Here is a 10,353-nt window from a genome sequence, read left to right on the forward strand (position 1 = left end):
TCAAATTGCTCTACCACAAGAAGATATGGGGTAGATTGTTCATTCTTATTAAGGGATCCAACTATACAATTTGCAATAAACCGTCCACTACAATCTTGTGTTTTGTCAATTGATACCCACACAAAATTATATTGAATCTTATTTCTAATGCTTTCAATTGTAAGATTGTAACACTGCTTCACGTAATTTTTGCCCACAGTAGATTCATCCGGCACTTTGCACTGTGTATACTTCTCTATGAAGTTTCTCAGAGCAGGAATGGTTAGTTTCCACAGCGGAATATCTGCCACGAAAAAGGCTTCGTATAAATCAAAGGAAAACTGTGAAAAACTATTAGAAAATTCACTATGCAATTTTTGAACAGGAGCACTTTTCGTGGATTTAATTTTAATATTCTCTTTGTGTATATTAGTGTTCAAATGCTGAAGCACTTGAAAGTGTTTTTCACAACCAACTGTTTTCTCACATGCTCGGCAATAAAGAATTTTGTTATCCGTGCTTATCATCTCTCCTTCGAACTCCCGCTGATACAGCTGTACTCGTAATTTAGTTTTCTGTCTTACTTTCACTTTCGGCATGACTACAGAAAGCTACACAAACTTAACTACAGACTAGTCACCACTAATGTGAATGGTGCCCAGCTTCAAATAAAGTGGCGTAACGAACCTGATGGAGACTTCGGAAATAAATAAGTGAAGTCCCTTATTGGTTGAATAGTATTACATTGATAGCGGCTACATGTGAACGCTTCTGACTAATCTCTTCGCGGCCACTTTGTTGGTACGCTGATGAGGAAAGTTACGAGTAGAGGGATGGGGGAAGTCCCGTACTGTCTATTGCATCAGAAACATGAATCATGATGAAATGTTGAGTCAAATATGCAACATATTCTAACATGGAAAAGAAAAATTATATACACACAACCATGATTGAAAATTTGAAGATAAAATTAAAAAATATATATGATGAACATTTGAAATGGAAATATGCAGCATGTTGTGCCCCAAACTTTATGTACAAGTGGATATATTTTCATGTTAATCAAGAATAGGTGTTTTTAGAAATTAAGGTTAAGAAATAGCCAAATGAAATGTACAAGGAAGCAGGATTTGTTAAGAAGGTAATGAAGCCAGTTAGGCAATAGCAAGCTAGCCAGAATGTTACAGTGTCAGCTTACTAACGCTTGCGACAAGGAAGAGATTTAGTAAGAAAGTAGCACAGTAAGGCGCTCAGGCGCTAAGAAATCGCTGAGTCAGAGAAGGCAGTAGGCTAGGGAACACAAACCCCCTTCGCCTTTCAGCCAATGAGAGCTAACCACCCCAACCAAAATCACGTCATGATGGGCGGGTGTATACACACCCGGAAGCCAGTGAATAGCAAGAAGAAAATATAAAAAGGGGATCACCATTATTATGGGGATTGGATTGTCGGCCTTTTCTTGTCAGATTGTCAGATGGAGATCTATATCTATTTACGGCTAATTTGAGCATCGTCTTCACGTTCATCACTGTTAGATTGTTGCGACGAGGTGTTGAAAACGGCCCTTGTAGACCGATTAGTAAGAAATTGCCAGCGAGATACCACTATAACTTGCTGCATGAAGCCACACAGGGAAAGGAAGAGTCGCCCATACAGTTTTTGGACAGGTGCAGAGCACTCAGCTCCAAAACAATAAGAAAAAGCAGGGACCCAACTGAGCAGCGCATTCTGAAGAAAGAAGCTGATTTTAGGCTTCTAACGAGTTTCATATATGGAATGCGAGGAGAAGCGGGAAGAGAATTACGAATTCGTAACGCCGAGACCTTGGACCAGGTGTTGAACATAGCCACGGTAGTGCACAATGCCAAGCGGATGGAATTGCCTCCCCGGGACCACAAGACGCCAACCGTGAAGACTGAAAGGAGGAACTTCACGAATCCAAGAGGATATAGGCAGCCATGGAGTCAGAGGAGCCAGCCGCAGGGATCGGCGGTACGACGACCCCATGAACGAAAGGATAAAAATAGAGATTGGGTTCGACCCTCAGTCACGTGTTTTTCGCGTGGTCGGCACGGCCACATAGCAAGGGAATGTGAGGCCAGAAGAAGGCCCACGACAGAGGGGGAGCAGCGCTCCCCAAACTAGTTTCGGCAGAAGAGAGCCCCATCAGCCGCTGAGAAGAAGCCACATGGATCCCACTCGCAACAGTGCGAGAGAACAGAGAATTGTGTGTTAAGGTAAATGTCCAAGGGACAGACTACCAGTTCATAATAGACACAGAAACAGATGTGTCTAGTTCAACCTTATGTGGGAGATGAGCCCACGAGGGAGATTAGCGAAGCGGTTAGGGGTATAACCGGCCAAGAGCTGGAGATTGAAGGAAAAAGACGATTAGAAGTTTTAATCGGGGACAAGTGTTACACCCACGATTTCGTGGTAGCGCCCTTTCTGATCCAGAAAGACGGAATCATAGGGCTAGATTTATTAAGAGAGTTAAGCGCCCGCATCGACATAGCCGCAGAAGAAATAGAATTGGACGGCCAGAGAGTCAAACTGATAAACACTCCGCTAGGAAGGAGGAAGGTGGACATATCCCATACAGGAAGTTATACGGCCCGCACACTTTCCAGCGTTTTTCCGAGTTCGACAATGATAGAACAGAAGACACGCAAGACGCGTGAACGACCGAAGGAAACAGCTAGCAACGTCAGCGAAAGGCATAGTGCGAACGAGACAGTATACTGCACCGCACAGCTGATTAACACCAGTAGAGAGCGGATTACGTTGCAAGCGGGGACGAAAGTTGCTTATGTCTATGACGTCAAGGAAATCGACATCATAGATGGCGTCACGAAGAATGACGCTACCGTCCGACCGAATGCATTCAGGGCGGAACGGTACCCCAAACAATTGGACCCAAAAGTGTGGGAACAAAAGGCGAGCGTGCCAGAGTCAAGGAGACCGGCGTAGAGGCAGCAAAGAGATTGGCCGGCAAACTGAGGCAAGCCCGCCAGATAGCTAGGAGAAAGCTCAGTCAAGTGAGAAGGGCCCAAACCTCTCGCCACAACCAGCGAGCACGGAGGGTAGAATACCGCCCGGGCCAACTTGTGTACCGCAAACAGATGGTAAGGGGAAGGAAACTTGACCCCAAATGGCTAGGTCCATATCAAGCGTTGCAGAGAATCTCTGACCTTGTGTATAGGGCACAGGTAGGGAATAGAGAGGTGAACCTGCATGTAGAACAATTGAAACTATGCACAGCCTCGCGAGAAGAGCTCCGTGAGAGACGGAAGCAAAATGGCGAAGGATGAGGGAACAGGCCCAGACTCGAGGGAGATGAAGAGACGGATTCCGACTATGGAGCGCCGGAAGACTGCGAGGAGTGGCTACAATACTCATACGCACAGTATGAGAGACGCGCTACAAATGAGTCAAAGCGTCGAGTCAGCATGAATGCTACAGCTGTGGAGGAGACAGAGACAGAACGAACAGCACAGAGACGCGATATTGAGGCATGTAATGGGGGCTCGCCAGCATTAAACACTGCGGAAGCGAACGAGATAAGTGAACGCAGCCAGAGTTATTCACTGCGCCGCCGAGTCCGGAGGAATTATAAAGGATAAAAACGGCCGGAGGCCGAAACACACGACAGAGTGACAGGAGATGATTAGGGACCAGCTCACGCTGGAGCAGCAGGTTAATCAGACCAAGGGACAAATAGCTAATACAGAGAGGAAAGCTAGTTATACGAGGGAACTGGAAATGATAATGAAAATTTACGCAGATATTACAGGATTGGCTTTAAGTTTAGATGTCGCGACATTGCATCGCTTGACTGCCAGTTTGTTGCCCTCGCACAAATTGCTTGCGATTTTTCGTGACATTTTCGTTCAATTAGACCAGGGCTACACCTTAATAACAGCCCTGAAACCGGAGAACATGCATCTGTTTTATGCATCTTCGGAGATTGCCGTGTTGGCTACGAGCGAAGCGATTCGCCTTATTATCCAAGTACCGTTGACTACCGAGAGACGGACCTACATGGTTTATAACCCCGTACCTTCACCCACATTAGAACCGAATTTGGGCAAGTTCGTGCAGATACGAACCGAAGGAGAAAGATTAGCCGTTTCCTCAGATAGGAGGAACTATATGAGTTTACCGGCAGGGTATGTTCAAAATTTGAGGATGGGATGGTTACGATTTGCGCAGGTGCAGTACCAATAGCCGAAATGACATATGAAACGTGTTTGAGCAGTTTATTTACGGGTACCAGCCAGGCTTACCGTTTATGTATTAGAGAGATTTTGCTTGAGAATTTTTGGCCAGTATTCAGGAGACTCCCTTTTGAAAGTTCATGGCTATACGCAGTGGCGAAACCTACAAGTGTGAAGTGCAGGTGTGTGGGCACACTTGGGTGCCCTATGAACATATCGAGTATCGAGGGTAAAGGCGTCATCCCGCAACCCGAAGCCTGCGACCTGTTCATCGGACAGCTGACACTACCGGCGAGTAGTCAGTTCGAGTACAAGGCCGATTGGAGCGGCACAGGGATAGTGGTGCCTCAAGCACCAGCTCTTTTGCTTCCAGACGAAGTCTCGTTTGTGAAGCAGCACCAGGAGTTACTGGAGGATGTGTGGCACGCAGGGGAAGACTCAGGGGACGGACCCACCGCCGTTGCCGCCCCCATGACGATGCCCCAGTTGCAGCAGCAGGTGGAAGCCAGGCTCCTGACACGGAAATGGACATGCAGCACAATTGTGACCGGCTCTACAACAACAGCCGCTGTAATCGGTCTGTGTCTATGGAGACACCGACGGGCGTTACTCGTCTTCCGGGCGCGCTGCGCAAGGAAGAGGACCATAGCAGACAACATCAAGGGGAACAGCCCGGCCCTCCGGAAGGACGAATCCAAGGGAGAGACAGACAGCGAGATGGCAGCTGGAGGAGACCAGCCGACCAAGGACCTCGGAACCCCATCCGAGACTACAGTGTTCCGGTGAAGGAACCAAGACCGAGTGATGGAAAGTTAAAGAGGACAGAGTCAAGGACAATTCAACCAATAAAAAAATTGCTGTAATAAATGTAACTAAGATGTGAATGTAATGTGATACAAGAGACATATGGTATTATATGGAGAAAACAAGTGTAATATTCCCTGTCAGCAGGAAATACACCACGTTTTGTGTGGGGCGATGTGCCTCAAACTTTGTGTACAAGTGGATATATTTTCATGTTAATCAAGAATGGGTGTTTTTAGAAATTAAGGTTAAGAAATAGCCAAATGAAATGTACAAGGAAGCAGGATTTGTTAAGAAGGTAATGAAGCCAGTTAGGCAATAGCAAGCTAGCCAGAATGTTACAGTGTCAGCTTACTAACGCTTGCGACAAGGAAGAGATTTAGTAAGAAAGTAGCACAGTAAGGCGCTCAGGCGCTAAGAAATCGCTGAGTCAGAGAAAACAGTAGCCTAAGGCACGCAAACCCCCTTCGCCTTTCAGCCAATGAGAGCTAGCCACCCCAACCAAAATCACGTCATGATGGGTGGGTGTATACACACCCAGAAGGCGGTGAATAGCAAGAAGAAAATGTAAAAAGGGGATCACCATTATTATGGGGATTGAACTGTCGGCTTTTTCTTGTCAGATTGTCAGATGGAGATCTATATCTACTTACGGCTAATTTGAGCATCGTCTTCATGTTCATCACTGTTAGATTGTTGCGATGTGATCAGCAAGAAAGCTTGGAGAGAGAGATGATGCCGAGAGGGTGTTGGTTGGTGGTGTGCGCCAGTATCGTCCTCATAAGTAAGTGGAACTACTCCGTATAGCCATGGACATTAAGCATGATAATATTAAAGTGTAAACCCCCAGGAAGTTAGGAGGAGTAATAGATGGACCAGGCTTAGGAAGGGAGAGGTCTAGAAACTCGGAGTCGGGTGCAATAAGTGTAACTGCTGAACGACCGAAGGAGATTGAATCTAAGCGTAATGTACCCAACAAATGTCGGCAGTGACTGTGTGTATATATGTATATAGGGTTGGACGAATAGATAGAATAGGAAGAAATGTGTAACGTCAATGGACCTCTTATCCTTCACGGCATGCACCTTCCCCTGTGGATCCTGCATCCCCTCTAGCTCCCCCCCCCCAAGAACAGCGGACCCGAGCCAAAGCGGCAGATGTTAAGGGTTAATGAGTCACTTAGCCCCCTTTTACGACAGAGCAAAGTGGTGACAGCAGTGGGATTAGCCAACGAAGAGATGGCTGACAAAGTGAATTAGTATTGTTTTTAACCACCCCTGTCATCACTTCATTACACAGCATAAATAGAGATCTTCGAAAATATGATGCTTATTCATAAAACAGGCAAAATATGCATTTATATGCATCATCAAACCATGTCCAAAATTGAAGAAATGAAGTAATTCATATATATATCCAAACGAGCATACTTTCTGGTTGCAAGAAAGAAATATCCATTTGCATTAAAATCCAGTCTCTACTTATAACATCTTGGCATAGACTGCACAGTAACTGTCTCTTCCACTACTTCTGTATTCTGTCACTGCTGTGGAAACATGCTTATTTGGGAAGCTGTTACTAAGCTGTGGCCATTGTATAGCTGCTTGTTTTGCAGGCATTACCTAGCAATAGTTGTACATGCCACAATAAAGTTGGCAAAACAGAACCGGGTAACATCAACACAGATAATGGAATCACAAAACTTGCACAGCACAAACCAAAATGAACATTATGACAGGCCTACTTCTTAAATGTGAAAGGCTCCTCTGTGTAGTGAGTGATACACAGCGGGGAGCGGCCATTTTGCTGTGGTGAATACAATGCACATCACACTAAAATGGACGCTCCCCCCTAGGTATGCCTTGCTGCATCTTCAAACTGAAGGACTCGCTACAGATATCAGAGAAGCATGGTTGCTCCCAACCACATATATGTTGACAAGTCTCGAGAGTCCTCTGTGTTCTCAATAAGAGTGGGATGCATATACTTTCTTGTGGAGAACATAACCCACATCACAGGAAAATCAGCGCTTCCCCCCCCCCATATACATGCAGCAATGTCTTCATATCATTGCATTTACTTAACTATTTATGTCATACATCGCCTGCATAGGGATGATCCTCACCTTGTATGAGCCAATGTCCATTCAGTTCCCTGGAAGAAAAAAGAGCTGAATATTCCATGATACCTCAATACAAGGAAGAAGAGTGAGTCTGGAAACAATATACGAATGCCACAAGTTTCTGTTCCATAACATGTATTGAGTCTACAGCAAAACTCAGTACATCTCAAGTTTAGTGCTGCAAACAGTGATATTGAGAGGTTGGGCCACTGGTGAAGACATCAGAACTTACACTTGGTAAGTGCTTGGTTTGAATCCAAGCCTGATTAAGAGTTCTCGTGGATTCCCTCAGGCACTACAGGTGAATGTCGGGAGAGTACCTCAATTAAAGCAATGACCACTTCCTTCGAATTCCTTTCCAATTCAATAAGTACTAATAAGCAACCCAAATAAATTTACATTTCAGCAATGTAAGCCTTACAAGTATATCTGCAAAAACAAGACCTAAAGCTTAACCTTAGGATCTGGCACCAACAAGCCCAAAAAGTTGGCTTTTGCTTTTGTTTTCAAATCTTTACACCTCTGGTACCATTTTGAAAAGCTAAGTTCTTTGGTTTCATTTTAAAAACTATCAACAACCTTATACAGTATTATTATTCTATTCTCAACACACTTCGTGATAAACAGATCAATATTACTGCATTAATATTTAAATGTACACTTGCTACATGTTTCAATCCAGCTCAATCATCGGGCAATTTTCATGTGGTGTACTACTTATTATTGAATTGCATTTCTAATGTGGATCCATATCAGTCGTCATTAATACTGTATATGTCATTAAAATTCCTGTTTGGTTCTGTTTTTAAATATTGGTCATAAAATGTAAAATCTTTTAACTCAGCTAAAAGTTATAATTTTCTTCATTTATTTTGAGCGTAGTACAAGTCTGTGGCGTTGTATCGTAGAGTAGAGTGGGTTTTCTGGCAGTTTGCGTTGTCACCGTGTTTAAGAGCATACTTTGCAGTGCCTTGTCAACCGTTCTCCCTATGGCACCCTCTCTCCTCTTTTTTACGCCTCATATACTTCTTGTAAATATATATGAGACAAATTCCGTCTTAAGTGCAACAATTTAATTGTAGTTCTTTCTTCTTCCCTTCCTCTACACTACATGTTTCGGCCCTAAATGGCCATCATCAGGTGTGTATTCTTACGTAGCTGCTACACTGCCCGTAGTTTAAAATTTAAAATCACCAGTCTATCCAATTGTATGTATGTATAAAATCTTTGTTAACCTACAGGCATCAATTTGATTTCTAAAACTGGCACTTTTTTAAAACTTCAATTCAAATTAAAATGTCTATAAATTTTCTGTTCTTTTTCTTTTTCCAATTTTTTTTTAAAAATTGTGTGAGTATAATAGGATGCTTAAATATAATATTCTTTAAATATTTTTATTTTTCCTTTATTCTCTTTTATCCCTTCTTCCCAAACACCCTCCAGACACAACGCCCTCAAGGCTACTTACTCATGATTCTTTCCCCTTTACTGGAAGCTCTTTTCAGGTCCCATAATTTCTTACTTCTTTAGCTCCTTTGCCCCTAAATTCACTCTTATTTCTATTGTTCTTTCTTACTTCCTTATTCACTCTGTGATTTTTTTTACTTGAAATTCTGTTCCTTCTCTTACCTAACTTTTCCTTCATCTTACATCCCCCCCCCAATATTTGCTCGTTGTCCAAATTTCACATCGTGGTTATAGCGTTACAGTTTCCTAATGGTTCTTCCATAGTCCTGGTCCTCGTCCTTGCTCCCTTATAGCTTAACAACTTTCTTGCACAATCAGCTTAATCTTCTAACCTGAGGATGACAGTAGAATTTCTTCTATACTAGTTGTAACTGGCATTATATACACCAGTCTAACATATCTTAATGATTATTAATTAAATATCAATGAACTTTATTCATGTATCTCATTTTACTTGATGCATTTGTTTGAATCAGCAGATGGGTTACCTTATTGCAGCATCTTGTCTAACCGCTGCAGTACTGCGGTCTACACCCTCGGTCTGCTGGCTTTCAAGCGGTTCTGCTGTTTCCTCAGCAGCTGTCCATATTCTGGCTTATTTGACATCAAGAGACAAATCTGGCCATGCATCCAGAAATGGTTTGGACCATTTCCACGTGGCGATTTAATTTCCATGCTCACTGATGCAAACACCATTACTGAGCTGTAGTCTTGTATATGCTTCATGTGTATCCCGTGTACACAACCCTCTTAACTGGGCTGTCAAATGGTGACACCACTGGAGTTCCCAGAAACTCATTCCAACTGGCAAACAGTGGAAACATACCTAAGCATTCTATGTTGGTACCTATCTACTGACCTATGTGCTGTTATCCCAGAACTGCCACCATGAATGGGGAACATATGACAAGGTGGGAGGGTCTGCATGGTGTCTCCATTGGAAATAGAACATCAGGTAAAGAAAGGTACATTTATCACTGTCGTTCTGAGGAGAGTGGGGAAATGACAGTATAGGCCTACACATTCTTAACCCTTGAAATCCCAGTGGTTACTGTAGGTACCACTTGCTATAACATACTAAAACTCTGCATTCTGCACACTGAGAATGTTTGTGTTCTGTAAGATTCTCACAATGAACATAAATTATTTCCCTGCACAGCTTCCAGGTTAATTAGTGATGCTATGAGTTCATGTGATGGACCTAATCATTTGAATTTTAAGATGATTAAAGGACAGTTATCTCAAGTACATTCAGGCAAATTTATTTTTCCGTCGAGTAAGGAGTCATAAAACATTTATCTAAGGCGATCCTTAAAATCTATCATCAAAACGTTCAAGGACTGCGACGTAAAATTGAGATTTAAAATTTTTTATATTCTGATTTTCCTCATATATTGTGCTTATCTTAGCATCACTTAACAGTTGGAAATCGAGACATTTCATCTAGGAAATTATACCCTGGGAGGCCGTTATTGTAGACATTCTATGAAAAAGGGTGGTGTCTGCATTTATGTTCATTGTGACTAAGTTACTCTAAAATTTATTTGACCAAATTCTCTATTGATCAACATACTGAAACAAGAGCAATTTTATTATCAAACTTTTCTGATAATATTTATATTATATAAATTTACAGAGCTCCTAGTGGTAATTTTACTTTTTTATCTAAAATATAATCTATTCTTAATTTGTTTTTTAGAAATAATACTAAAGTAGTTCTTTGTGGTGATATAAATGTTAATTATCTAACTGATAATAACAAAA

The 10,353-nt window shown here is 42.5% G+C and overlaps 1 long non-coding RNA gene across 3 annotated transcripts in view; it reads right to left on the minus strand.

The window, feature by feature from the left end:
- Nucleotides 1-7,087: 7,087 nt before the first annotated feature.
- Nucleotides 7,088-10,353, minus strand: part of LOC111862916 — a 9,552-nt gene continuing 6,286 nt past the window's right edge. The window contains exons 2-3 of one of the 3 annotated variants that reach the window (XR_002842510.2): nt 9,078-9,393; nt 7,088-7,154 (exon numbers count right to left, since the gene is read on the minus strand). This is a non-coding gene — a long non-coding RNA (uncharacterized LOC111862916). Of the gene's footprint in view, nt 7,214-8,756; nt 8,922-9,077; nt 9,394-10,353 lie in introns of those variants that run through there. The other 2 variants (XR_002842509.2, XR_004512848.1) reach the window with 2 other exon arrangements.

This window comes from Cryptotermes secundus, unplaced genomic scaffold, assembly GCF_002891405.2.
Source record: "Cryptotermes secundus unplaced genomic scaffold, Csec_1.0 scaffold582, whole genome shotgun sequence".
NCBI classification, from domain to species: domain Eukaryota; kingdom Metazoa; phylum Arthropoda; class Insecta; order Blattodea; family Kalotermitidae; genus Cryptotermes; species Cryptotermes secundus.